Genomic DNA, 14,802 nt, shown 5'->3' with positions numbered 1-14,802 from the left:
GGCATCCTTAAAAAACACATTCTTCCTAGGTTTAATATTCTTTCCTGCTGAACCAATATTATTTGATTTCTTCTAATCTGTTTAGATTTGACCTTTTTGTAAATGCCAGAATTGGGTTTCTGTTTAACTTTATCAGACAAATTACCAGAAGTCAATGATCATTCTTCAATTAGTCACAGTTTGTTATCCCTGCAGTTCAACTACTCAAATGTAAAGAACTTGTTGCAAAAGTATGAGAGCCAAAATGAAATGAAATGTAATTGATTGGCTCCACTAATGTAGTTTGCCATTCATTATGATAGAACATTATAAAACCTCTCAGGGAGGCCCATCAATATTGCTGCCATTTCGTGTTAAGAAGAAAGTGAGTTTATTGAGAAACTACATAATTTTATGTATACTGTGTTTTGAAGATTATTTCTTCAGAAAGATAATATTCATAAATATGGACTGTCCTTAATTTATAAATTATATTTTAAAGTATGGAAGTTGATTGTTGGGAAATCAGCCTGGGCTTCTGAGTCCAGAACCACTTAATAAGTGTGTCACTGTCTTTGTCTAATTTTATTTTAATCTGTAAAAAAAAGAGTACCAAACTCAACACTGTTATAAGGATTAGGTGAAATTATCTAGATGAAGCACTAAGCAGCCTGTCATGTGGCAAGAGCTCAGAAAATGGTAGCTACCTGGTACTTGATGGTGATATTATTATCCTCTACACTGGAGATACTCCTCTAAAACACAAATATAAGTATACTAAAAGACTTGTGATGATATCGCTTCTCGGCCTTTTGGCTAAGATCAAGTGTAAGACTTGTGATGGCTTGACCGTGTACTGCAATTCTTATCTGAATTCTTTGGCTACGTGCAAGCAGTTGTTACTAGCTTATTAACCTTCCCAACCTCATATTTCTCACTGTAGTTTTGTCAAACATACCTGTACTCCTTCCAGCTCTGCCCCCCCATCCTTGTGCTCATCTCCCACCACACTGACACCCAGGACACCCTACATGGGTCGAGCTAGACCATATTTATCATCCCTAAATGCCCTTCTCTTTTTCTCTGTTTTTGCGCAAAGAATGCCTTTCTCTACTGTCTTCCACCTAATATACTCATTCTGTATGACCCAAAGTAACTTTGTAAAAAAAAAAAAAAAAAAAAAAAAGATTTCCTTCTAGTCTTAAAACATTTGTTATAGGACTTACCATGTGTGTGCACATATTAATGAGTCTTACTTAAACTGGTTTTACTGACTTTCAGCACAGCAGTAAGTGGCTAGCAATTTGGGTAATAGTACAGGGTAGGGTAGATGGATTCATGGGTAGATGGATTAACTATTCATTTTTTCCTTTTAACAAAATTTCTATTCATTTCCCAATGTACTTTTAAAAACAAGTTCTTTGTTTTTGTTGTTATAATTTGTGGTTTATATTAGCCTAGGCTACAACTCTCAGAGCATGCTGGAAACCTAAGAGCAATAGAAACTATCTGATAACATGACCAAGCCAGAATAGGGTAGACACAAGGGTGCTGTATTTTGACTGATTCATCATTATATTTTTATTAGAGAACATTTGGTTTAATGAAAATAATCAGAGATCAATAATCAGTGAGGTTTTTCCATCCACTTCTTACAGTCAGAGGAAGGGGAGGGAAGGCAAGATCTGTCAAGGAGAAAACGGAGCTAAGACACTTGTGTCTTGATGAAGTGACAGATGTCGTCTTAGGAAGAGTACGATATGGTGTCCCTCACACACAGCCCCCAAGGAGGAAGGCAGCCATGGCTGTAGTCCTGAAGGCTTATACTTACTGCTGAATGGCAAGGAAGGCAGCAGCCACAGGAGAGCTGTGGGGGGTGGCGGTAGGAGTCTACGTATTACTGAGGTCTTCAGTTTTACTTAAACTTTTGCACCACCTACGTCACTGATTCATTCCATTAGGAGCCCTCAATATCTTGTAAGTGCCATTCATTCTACCTACTTTCTAAACGAAAGTCTTAAACTTCATGGACAAACTGGTTATTTGTTACAAACTCTAAGATTTATGATTATGGTCATTCATACTTCAAAAAAGAGAAAATGGTTCTTTAAATAAAATGCCTTATCAACTAAGTGATCCAGGTTTTGTGGCTTTTGAAGTGCTTGCAGCCCTTGTGCCTTTGATATTAATCATTGTAGTATGACCTCTCCAAGAGCTGACAAAGGTACTTATTTACTTAACAATGTGCTCTGTCGTGGGAGCCGGCTTCAGTCTCCTGTGTTAAAGACATGGGCACTGCTATTGAAGATGGTTTTTTTTTAAGCTTGTAATTAAGCATCCCTCTCCCCTGACCTGGATTTTACTGCCAAACCTTATAGTCTATGTATGCACACAGAGTAATTATTTACACAGGAACCCTGGATATGTGCAACATTTCTATTATGACGCTAATGTATTCTTGTATCACTTTTAATTTGTTCAGCTGTTCTTTTTAAGGAATAGCAATAAGTGCCTATTGATGATGTTAGTGGTATTTTGAGAGGCTTCCTTACAGTCAGTGTGGGAATATTTTATTGTATACCTTTAAAGGTGTTAGTTTAGGTCTAGCAAATCTGCCTTTGTCCTTTCAAAAAGATATAAAAGCAGTAAATATAAATCTCTCTGATACATAATGAATTTTTGATAATAATGAAACTTATTCTATAGAATTGAACCAATGTCTGAAAATAGCATCTTAATGTTCTCTAGAGATTATCATTTTACTAATGTAGACCAATAATAATTACTTTTCCTATATTTAAACAATGGGAGCTCACAAAAATGACTTCAGTATATGACCGACTTCTATTTCTATTATCATTGTATTAATTATACAGATATTTTCAATTGTTATTCTCTACCAAAAACATTCAATACACCAATGACAAATTTAAGTATTAAAAAAAAAGCTATATTGAACAACAGCAAAATGACTAAGTATGTTTAAGATCCTTTCAGAAATAAATAAAAATCTATGAAATAAGTCATTATAAAAGGGGGGAAAAGTGATTATCTCAATAGAAGTTGAATGGCATCTGATAATGGCATCCAACCTTGTTCATGTAAGGGGGAAAAAAAAAAGTCTATATTTCTTCATCCCAAAAAAGCAATTTTGGATCTCTCATTTTTTTTCACCAAGTATTTGTTGACTACCTTCTATATGGGAAGTGGTGTGAGAGAAAAGCTAGGGTTAGCAAGATAGTTACTGCTTTCATGGAGCTTATAGTCTGGTACAGGAGAAAGAGAGAGCCCTGTGCTTGGGTAGGTAGGTATGGGGATAGGTAGATGGATGAAAGAATGAGTGAATGAATGAAATGCCTCTGATGAGGAGTCCAGCAATAGTGATACCTACAAAATAAGATGGTAAAGATGATTAATTTTATTACAGTGGGAGAGGATAGTAGGGAGGAAGAATTAGGAAAGGTTTTACTGAGGCATGAAGGGATAAAAGTGTAATGTGGCTGAGAAACACAAGGAGTTCCTCACTACCAGGTGATATAAAACAAAGGGAAGAATAATAGCAGCTGAGGTCAAAACCAGAAAATGTAGTCAAGCAGAAGAATCAAAACCAAACCATAAACTTGATTTTTTAATGTTACTACCAATAATATAACAGCCGGTGTCTAAGGTGACAGTTCCTTCTGCTTTTATATCATTTTTACCTCTTGAATAGCAGAGCACAGCTTGAATATATTTTCCTTTTATAGTAAAGCCTTTCTAAAATAAGATTATTATTTAAAGTATTTTTTATACTTAAGTATACAGTAATTGCCAGGCTAATAACAACTAGTATTATTTTTCTTAATGAGACTAAGAAGTTCTCTAAGTGTTTTGATAATATTTACACATATCTGCCATTTCAAAAAGGCACTTGAGATTTTCATAATCTTGTTATATGATAGACTTATATTTTTGCATAACAGGCCTTCTTTACACTTTTCCTATAAAGTACTTTTATACATTGTTGTGCTTTTACACATTATTATACTTTGTTACTGATGAATGAAGTGTTTTTTGATTTTTTGTTTTGTTTTTTTTTTATCCTAGTCTGATAGTACATTGGCTTCACAACAAAAATAGCAAAGGAAAGGAAAGCACCTCACCATCTCTTACCTGCTTTGTCGAATCCAGAGTGGCAGTGTGGTCTACATATGCCAACCTTTTTTGTTTGTTTGTTTGTTTGTTTGTTTGTTTTGAGAGAGAGCATGAGTGGGAGAGGGGCAGAAAGAAAGGGAGACAGAGAATCCCAAGCAGGCTCCGTGCTGTCTGCACAGAGCCCAGTGTGGGGCTCAATCCCATGAACCGCAAGTCAACAGGAGCCAAAATTAAGAGTCTGACGCTCAACCGACTGAGCCCCTACATATGCCAGTCTTAACAATTGGTTCATATCATAGTGCAACAGAAAGAAGGTAGAGAACTCTATCGGGTATTGAGCAAAAAGTCTTTAAAAATAACAAAACTTGGGGCGCCTGGGTGGTTCAGTCAGTTAAGCAGACTCTTGATTTCGACTCAGATCATGATCTCACAGTTTGTGGGATCAAGCTTCACACTGGGCTCTGCACTAACAGCGTGGAGCCTGCTTGGGATTCCCTCCCTCCTGTCTCCCCCCTGCCTCTCTCTCTCAAAAATAAATAAAAAACAAAAATAAAAAATCATAGAACTTGAAGTTTCTTTACTTCCATCTTTATTAAATTCTTACCTGTGATAGAACAGGGATTTTTTTTTTCTCTGTTAAACCCTTACGTTTTTTTTTTTTTGATTGGTGATTAAGGTGCACTGGTATGTTCATATTATCATTCACTACACCTACTACATATTTTACAAGTTTTATTTTAGTCTTTGTTTAATATAAAAACAGATTTAGATGCTATTTGGGGATTTCAGATAGCAAAGAATGAAGGATGTAAAGCTGAAATTAGTCTTTAACCTTGTTTGACATAGGAATTGCAGTGCTTTTAATCCATTCTTTTCCTTTTACTGAACATAAGGGCTTTTGCCATTGAATTTTTAATAACTCAATAATGGAATTAAAATTAAACTATGGATCACAAATCTCCCCATTTTCTTCTAACTGCTTTTTCCTCTCAAACACTAGAATACAGCCTATTTAAATCTTAACTTTTGCTTGCCAAACCACTGTTACCGTCCATCTGTTCATGCCAATTGTAAAGAAGGTTCGGTTTTTAGTGAAGCTTTGCATTTCACATAAGGTATGTGAAGTGAAATTTCACAAGGGACATGATGGATCCTGATTCTTAGTGATAAACCTTTGGGGCCATCAGGGTTGGCATATGGTCCAGTATGATATGAAGGCTTGGGTTCCCTGGCTTCACTTCTTTGGCGTGAAGCTGATAAAACCTGGCTCTTGAGTATTATTTCACTGGACACCAATCATGGGCAGCAGGAACTGCCCATTTAACTCTCTGTGGGAAGGAAGCCCAGAGAGCATTCACAATGGTACCATTGTCGAGTTGCAAACTGCTCTGAACAGCTTGACAGCACTAGGGAGGAGGGGAAGGGGTTGCTTTACTAATTGCTGTTCAGAAAAGAGAAGGAGCAAAAATAGCTGTTGTAGAACTGATGTTTCTACATTTACTGTCTTGATAGGAGTGTTGACTTTTATTTAGCACATACCTACTATCAAAAAGAAAGCAAATAAATATATTTAAGCAACCACCTGGAGTAATGCCTTGTTAACATGCCATTATCTATTTTAAACCCACCAGATTATAGCAGAGCAAAAGTCAGTTTAGCTTTATGATATTTTTGTTTAGATAAAAACAATATATTTTTTTAATGTTCACAAAAATTTTTTTTGAATTTAAAAGAAGGGAAAATGGATTAAAAACCACCACAATTAATGTATCAGATAAAGTTAAAGACAAACTTGGCTTAATTTCCTTTATACTATGCTTTTTAGAATTCCCAAATATCATCTGAATACCTATAAGCTGTATTAATGTAGAAATGCAAATTAATCTTATGCATAACAATTGCAAGTGCTAAAATAATCATTATAGATAAACTAGTCAGCAAATCTTAAGGTTAAATACCAGATTTATTATTTAAATGGGTAGCTGGTAACTATTTCAGTCACTCCTGGTTCTCTCTCCTTGAAGTCTGTTTCGAGTATCTTTAAAGATATGAGGGTTTCCCTTTTTATGAAGCATTGTGGGCCATGATATTTGTATAAACAGTACTCTTGGTGTTTGCAATTTCTGGTCAGTCAAATCAAGCAGTTGGTGGTTCTGATGCAAAGAAACAATGATCTACAACCAGTCCTAAAAAAAAATTAGAGCTTTTTTAAGCCTATAGTATATTTCCATAGATGATTATTTCATCTGAACTTAAGTGACCAAATTATATTGCAATATTATACCTTATGCGACAACATGTCCTTTAAAAGGATCAGAGAGATATTTTCAGAAAACTTTTTTAGTTTATAATTTTTTTTTAATGGGATGCTCTTGCTAAGTTGGTGGAAAATCAAATGCATGTTTTGTGAAATGGTAACAGTCTGTAAAAGGTACTAGTGGTCCATCTCCTCATGTCCCCTTAAATGCTTTTAGTAAATGGACACCAGTGCAGTATTTCAAAACCAGTAATTCATTGAATGCCCATTCTTCCTTTTACTGCAGAGTAGATTATATTTAAGTCAAGATTAATGGGTAGATTTTGATGTTAAAGTCCAGTCTCTAAGCCCATCATTCCCTAGGGGCATATAGTGCATTAGTTTAAGCCAATATACTGTTTATCATAGATTCTATGACACAGTCTTAAATGACAGTTTGTTGTACTTTGTAACTACTTACCATGATAATAAATCACTTTTTCTGTACTCCTGATAATTACAGCATTTAAACAAAATCTTAATTAAGTTAGTACACATTTAGGGAGAGATAACACGTAAGTAATTGTACACTGTAAAATTTCACTTATTTAGTAATTTTTTTCCCTTTTGCCGTCTTCTAACAAGAGTCCAAGTTTAGTATTTAGTTCAAACACATAAGTTCATTTCCTCAACTTTAACGTATTGAAATTTTTGTTCCCAAAAGGAACAATACAGATTGTTTCTAGTCATCCCCCAATGTTTTTTAAACTCTTAATCTAATACTTGTGATTCTGAAGTAGTTCTGTTGACTGTGAAAGTCTTATTATGTACGATAACATTTTTAAGTACATCTTACCAAGAATGAAAGTCTAAAATTTTAACTTCATATTAAATTTGAAATCTAGGTAACTTAGTTTTTCTTTTAGATGTTTTACTTCATACAACTTTCATGAAAGTGGAATAGATACACATATTCCATAATCATATTAGTGCTTTTTAGAAACCATCAGTGATTATTGGATTATTAAATCAGGAAGGATTTTTAGAACCTTTAGGGAGGTTTAAGTTTTTAATCCTATTTATTTAAGGTTAATCTTTTTAAACGTATTTACATGAACTTTGGTAGAATTGGGCTTATCAACTTTTTACTTAATGTTTTCATTTAGTAATTGGCTGATTTATGAGCAATTATATATGGTCCAAATTTTATTCAACTCCAGCTTTCAATAATAGGACTATCCTCACACTGCCTTAGCACCTGTTATGGATTTTGAGTCATCTGGCAGCCCATGGGACTTAGATAAAGAAGTACCAGGTGTCCTGCCTGTCTCCTAATTGAGACGCAGTGAAAACAATATAGACTTGGCAGTATGGTTAAAAGGATGGATTAAAGCCCAGCTTTGTCTACTCTGACAAATCACAGCTTTTCCCTCATTGCGTAGTGGCAACTACTAAAGAATTTAATATAATGCATCATAAAAATCATACACAATAATTTGTTATGACCTGTTGCAGACTTTCAGAAGAATTTCTATTAACAGTACAAATAAACAATATTAATACCAAGATTTGTTCTATTGGGGGAATTTTATTTTTACTGAATATGAGCTACACTGCATGTTTCTTGATGAAATTAGCTACTGTAAGAAAGAAATGGACTATTAATTTACCAGATGCTTTATAATGTAAGCAAGTATATTACTTTCATCTTATAGGTGAGCCATGCCTAGTAAATAGTTCATGGGATACTTCATTGCCCTGTATATTTCAAGAAAACATGCCCCTTTATTACTGCAAATAAATTAGCCACACGATCCTTGAGATGTACTTGCAAAATATATCTACATATATCCTATATCAATAAAATTATTTTTCATTATTTCTCTAAGACCCTGTGTAAGGACATCACTTCAGAATATTTGAAGATATTTCAGGGCCTTTTCGAACTAAAAAGCCAAATGTGGTTTATTTTCTCATTTTTATTAAAGTGTGCCAAGAATTTTTATGTATTATATATAATGTTCTTGTATATAAACATTTTTCAAAAATTGCCAGTCCCCAAATTTAAGCTAACATTTTGTTGGCCATACTTGAACTAACTAAAATGCTTCCTATACCTTTCTTTTCTCCATACAAAACTGAAATCATTGAGATTGGATATAGAAAAGAGCACTGGACTATTAAATGACCAAAGTTCTAATGCTGACTCTACATATCAGCAGCTTTGTTTTTCTGAGCAAATCTATGTTTGTATTCTCCATCCAGGCAAGGCTTATTGTGAATAAACGTTTTATAACGATTTTGCTAAGCTTACTGAAAGAAATGTTGGTAGATGATCGTTGTATCTTCCTCTAGTTCGGACTGCCCCAAAATACTCTCAATAAATGATGCCCTGGCATGCCTCTCAAGATAGTCTTTTTAAAAACCTAAATATTTAAATTTCTGAGTATTATTTTTCAAGGGTGTTATTACCTGTGTTCTTATAGTGTGCCAGAGCAGTTTTGGAAATCTGCCTAAAATGGTTTTGAAATTACCCTTCGCTGATTTTTATCTACAGAGATTTTCTTGACATTTCTTCCCTTTCTCCTTTCTTTACAGATGGCCATTGAAATGAATAGAAATAGTTTATTAACTAATTTGTTGTCTCATACCATTGTAGAATTTATGCAAAATTTAAAGATTTTTTTTTAAGTTTATTTATTTATTTTGGGAGAGAGAGAGAGCACAAGCAGGGGAGGGGCAGAGAGAGGGAGAGAGAGATAATCCCAAGCAAGCTCTGCACTGTCAGCATTGAGGCCAGCTAGGGCTTAAACTCACGAACCATGAGATCATGACCTGAGCCAAAACCAAGAGTTGGACGCTTAACCAATTGAGCCACCCAGGCACCCCAAAGATTTCTTTAAATTTAAGAAGTTGTCACAACCAATGGGGTAAAACATTTCAGTGCTAAATTGTAATGAGTTGTAATTACTTTCAAGATTTATAGGATTTCTTCTTTAACAATTATGATTTTTTTAAGTTATTAGTTTTCTTTTTTCTTAATGTTATACCTTATGTGTATATATATATATATATATATATATATATATATATATATATATATATATATGTTGTATTTTATTCACTTTTTCTTCTTCCAGAGAAGGTCAGCAAGATCAAGGGTGGGATGGAACCAAACTTTCTCACAAGGATTCAAACTCTGTCTCTAAATCCAATCTTAGGAAAGTCCCAACTATATTGGCCCCAAAAGGTTTTGCTTCTGGAGATCTAAATTGGGGTTCAAGGAAGGGGTTGTTTGCATAACAAGTCTTCTAATCGACTGTGAAAACTTTATTCATTCCTTCTATAATTTATAAACATCAAGTACTTCTGGTCTTGTGTTAGGTGCTGGATATAGAAAGATAATAAAAGACATGGCCTCTGGCCCCATGACATTAGTCTCCCTGCTAGTTTGTTAGGAGAACAAGCACAAAGACAAAGGCATACTTGGGAGGGGGCGGGTGCCTGGGTGGCCCAGTCTGTCAGGCGTCCGACTCTTGATCTTGATTGATCTCAGCTCAGGAACTTGATCTCAAGGTTGTGAGTTCAAGCCCTGCATTGGGCATGAAGCCTACACGGGGAGGGGGACGGGGGGTAGGAAGTGGCAGGAGCATACTTGTTGTTTAGTAACTAGTGCTGAAAGAAGGGAGGAAGCCCTAATTTGTGGCATTTGTCGAGTCCTATGATGTGAAAACTTTCACCATAGCCAATTTCAATCTACCAGCCATCTTAGAAATGTGGTGAATATCATAAGTAGTACTCCAATTTTTTTTTTAATAGGCAGAATTCTCCTCCCTCTGTTCTTGGGAAAACTATACAAAAAAAGGAAATAAAATTCCTATGTGCTAAAACAGCAAAGAAATCACAGAAATATATGAGTGCAGGCAAGTGCCTAACTAAATTAGGAATTTCAGAATGGGCCTTAAATCCCTGAGGCTATGATACTGAGTACAGATATAAACATTCCATACTTTGCCTTCACTTTAAAAGGAGCCAATATTTTTTATCTTGTTTAGGAAAGAAAACCTTAAATCTGAACTTAAGAGGAAATTAAGTGGTGATAGGTCTCATATATATGTTTACAATTATAATTTTCATTACTCCTTTTTGTGAAAAATGCTTCATATTCTTCCTGTGTGCATTATAATGTATACACACACTTCCATTTTTTTTTTGAGACTAGTCACAAATTACAGTTGAGCTAAATGTTTGTAAAATCTATTGGCCATGCCATGAAAGTAGTGATCACAAAACTGAAGGTTTTGCCCTTATCTAGCTAGCTAGCTAGCTAGCTAGAGCAAGCAAGCCAGTGGGGCAGAGGGACAGAGAGAGAGAGGAAGAGAATCTCAGACAGGCTCCACACTCAGTGCGGAGTCCGATGCGGGGTTTCATCCCACAACCCTGGCATCATGATCTGAGCCAGAGTCAAGAATCCCAGATGCTTAGCCAACTGAGCCACCCAGGCACCCTGAAAGTTTTGCCTTTTCTAACAGTAAAAGCAGTTCAGAATCCTATTAAGAAAATTGTAGAGAATGAAGGGTTGTTGCTTCTTCAAAACCAAATCTACCTTTTGGGGCACCTGGGTAGCTCATTCAGTTAAGCATCTGACTCTTGATTTCAGCTCAGGTCATGATCTCATGGTTCATGAGTTCGAGCCCCATGTCAGGTTCTGTGCTGATGGTACAGAGCCTGCTTGGGATTCTCTCTTCATCCCTCTCTTTCTACCCTGTGCACACTCTCTCTCAAACTTAAAAAAAAAAAAAAAAAAAAATCTACCTTTCATATATCATCCCTGTACATTAGTAAAATTGAAAAATGTATTATCCTCCTGCAGTAGCTTTTCTTCATATTTTTTTCTCATGAGAAATCCGTTTCCTCTCATCAAAATAGGTCAAAAGGCCCTCAGTACATACCACAAACAAGAAATATTATCAGAGTTCTTGTGCATAAATACAGGTATATTTCGTAAACAGACATTGAAAATTGCCCTCAGGGAGACAGCACCTGCTATTTACAAAGACTTGAGCCAAAAGCCAGAAAAACCATTTTCAGCACAGATGTAGGGGGACTTTTGGGTTACCCTATATTTATATCCTTTATCTTCAATATCCTTATTACATAAATAGGAGCAGGTGGTGGTATCCCCATTTAACATATAGAAAAACTGCAGCACGTAGAATTCATGCATCTCTTTCCAGGACCGGGCAGAAATTGAACCCTAGTTCTTGACAGCTGGTCTTGATACAGTGACACAGAGCCATAAATAATTTCATATGTAAGTTTAGAATCAAAAGTAGTTACTTAAAATGAATAATAATGTTAAGCACAGATTAGGTTTAAAGTATTTATACTACAGAAAATGTTTAGTTCCCTTTATTAATTTTAGAATAGTAATATTCCCCCCTTTTCTGCTTTTGCAGAAAGTAGAAGGAAGGAGGATTAGTGGATAATTATATTGCTGATTGCAGCACCTGTGTGTTATTTCTTTTGATTGGCTGGTTCTGTATTAAAGATTCCTACCAGCTAAAAGTCTCCCTCATCAAATGCTTTTTGTTAGCTAGTTTTGGCTTAGGTTGTTTTAAATTTACAACAAAAACCTTCATTTAAGTTAAACTTGTACTTTAAATTTTGTTTTTGAATTTGTTTACCATTCCCTTTTTATCTCATGCATTTCAGTTTTTTAATTTCAATGTCAATGGCAACATGCACTCACAATAGGAATATAGCTTGAGCTATCCTGTTTTTGCTAGCCGTCAAGTTTGTGTATGTCACCCAATTTATAGGTACTAATAACTCTTCCCTAGAGAGTTGCCTTTTAAGGAATAAGTGTTCTAATCTATTATGAGGAGATATAGGAATTAATGGCTTTGGATTATGGTTGCCATTGCAGATGCTAACAGCACTGTGTTTAACTTTATCATCATCTCAATCACAAAACATCCTGTTTATAGATTCGAACTGTGGTTTAAGTGTTAAAGTTCCTTGTGTCTCCTTAATATATATTTTCTAAAAGGGGGGGAAATGTAAGTACTATAGATTAAGTTAGTTTGTTTTGATGTTGTTGTTAATCTGGCTACATCAAACCTGGAAAATTATAAAGAATATTTAGCTTTTAGAAAGTGAGTTACCAAAAAAAAAAAAAAAAAAAAGAAACTTTCAGACATTAGCCTGCCTAACATGTGATACATGCTGCAGTTTTTCATTTAAATTCAACCATTAATGATTGTTTTCACTCTGCCACCTAGACTTGAATTATTAAAAATCGTTTTTAGAAAGCATCATTTTACGTAATGAAGATTAAATACATTAAATAAACACATCATGTGTTTTTATACAAAATGAATACATTATAGCTGAATAATTTTAGTTTGTATAGCTTTATATTTGGGTTTCTTCAGAGTTTTGTATAGTGAAATAGAATTACACTGCAAATGTATTTTACGTAGATATTCATTTCTTTAATAAATTTTACTACATTGGAAATATTCTCCTGGCTTTAGAAATATTAACATTTGCTTTCTTTCTGCCTAATTCTTGTGTAAATATAATAAGATAAAGTAAAATATTTCATTTATAGGCCCTCTGAAAGTAGAGCATTTTAAAAGCAGGTAGGTGTCTCCACCCTACTTTTCATGAAGCATTTTACCCATTCAAGCAGACTTTTAAAAACAGCTTGTTTTGATAGCAGACTGTTCTCCTGTGGGCCTTCAGCCTTTGCTTCCTGGCAGCACCTTTGGTGCGAAAAGAGAGTGATCAATTGGGAGACTATCAGTGCCAGCATGCATAGAGTGATAAGTTAACACACCACTGGGAATTTCTAGGGCCCACCAAGATACTTCACTTCTAATGTGCTAACAAGCTCATTTTTCTACCTCTTGCCTCTTCAGTTATTTTTTTTCTCAGAAGAGCTTAGAAGTTGAGTGCATCAGGCATAATGAAAAGCTCTGTAGGAGGGAGAAGCAATAACCCCATTTTTCCCTTTTCAGCCAAATAGAAAATTAGTTTCTGGTAATACACAAAGGCCAGTATTTTTTGTACAAGGGGCACTGCTGTGAATCAAAGGACTCTATTAACTGCAGAAAATTCGGCAGCTGTGAATCTCCCCCAATGAAAAAAGTACTTTCCAACAAGTTGTGAGATATGTGGTATTATTTAGATTGAACCATCAGTTACATCCTCTTCCACTTATAACCATATACCTCCTTTTAAAAGTGTGCCTATATTACTTTTCTAAGTTAACATTCAAAAATACCTACATGATTCTTCCATAAAATCCTTTCCACTGATCATTTAATATAGCATCTTCTTCTGTTGCTACCCATTTGAGAAGAATTCTTTTCAAAGTTCAGTCCCACTGTACAGAACTGAAAATGATGGATTGCAAGAAATTGGAATTCAGATTATTTCAATATTTAATGCACAAAATAAATTGTAACGCAAGAAAAAGTACTTAAGCCATTTGGAGGGCAAAAGACATCACAGTCTAAGTACCTACTGAATATAATCTTACCTTTAACTCTTAGCCTTTTTCCTCTTCTTAATCAATAACCTTTTATAGATGTAACTGGCTGTGTTATCTCCAATTGAATTACCACTTCAAATTATCTTCCTTACAAATTTTTGTCTTCGTCTTGGTTGTAGACTTGTTCTACAATTTCTAGAAATGTAGAACTACAGTAATCGAGTAGCAATTTTTAAAAAGAATAAAGAATTTTGAGGAAAAATATTAAAATGGGTTTTAGAAACAATGAAGAAAAACTAAAAGGCAAATTTTTATTAGCTTTATACGTCTATAAATGTCTTATAGAAAGCCTATCAACATAGCACAAACAGTACAGTGGGAAAACTTCTGGAAGTTGTAGAAGAAAGGTTAACTGATTTCTCAGTTCAGGAACTGTACGACACGAAGTCAGCATGTGAGTTTTTCCTGATAATTGTATGTTGCTGCCTGCTGCTCTACATTTTGACAGCCATTTCCATAGTTGCTTTCGTGAACAACAGAAATATTCTCTCTCTTTCTCGCCCTCTCTGTGCTAACAGCACAATCAGGCCTGCTGAAACAGGAAGCCTGGAGTGGGTTGTTCAAAAGCAACAACACTTCAAGGTACTGGTTGCTTGTCAATAATATCAGAGAAGAAAATGTGGTGAAAGGGAAGTACAGTATTTTTCTGTCAGTGTCAGTGCCCTGTAGATGCTTTGTTAGACAGTATTTAGGAGTCCCGTGGACTCTTTGCAAATATTCCTGCTTGTTTCAGTGTTATAATTGACTAGATATTTTTTCCTGACATACAGATTCAACTATGTATTTATCTTAACCCCATGGAGTTATTCGAGGATTACAGCAACAGTAGTCCTCCATTCAAAATGAGAACAATTGTTGGGAAAATATAGGGATTTTAGAAAAAGAAGAAGAT

The 14,802-nt window shown here is 34.9% G+C and overlaps 1 protein-coding gene across 6 annotated transcripts in view; it reads left to right on the top strand.

Moving 5' to 3' along the window:
- RALGAPA1 (Ral GTPase activating protein catalytic subunit alpha 1) overlaps nt 1–14,802 on the top strand; it is a 263,713-nt gene that overhangs the window by 238,424 nt on the left and 10,487 nt on the right. The gene's annotated exons all lie outside the window — the stretch shown is intronic.

The sequence above is a fragment of the Panthera onca genome, chromosome B3, assembly GCF_046562875.1.
Source record: "Panthera onca isolate mPanOnc1 chromosome B3, mPanOnc1 haplotype 2, whole genome shotgun sequence".
NCBI classification, from domain to species: Eukaryota; Metazoa; Chordata; class Mammalia; order Carnivora; family Felidae; genus Panthera; species Panthera onca.
This window is presented reverse-complemented; position numbering and strand designations above follow the sequence as displayed.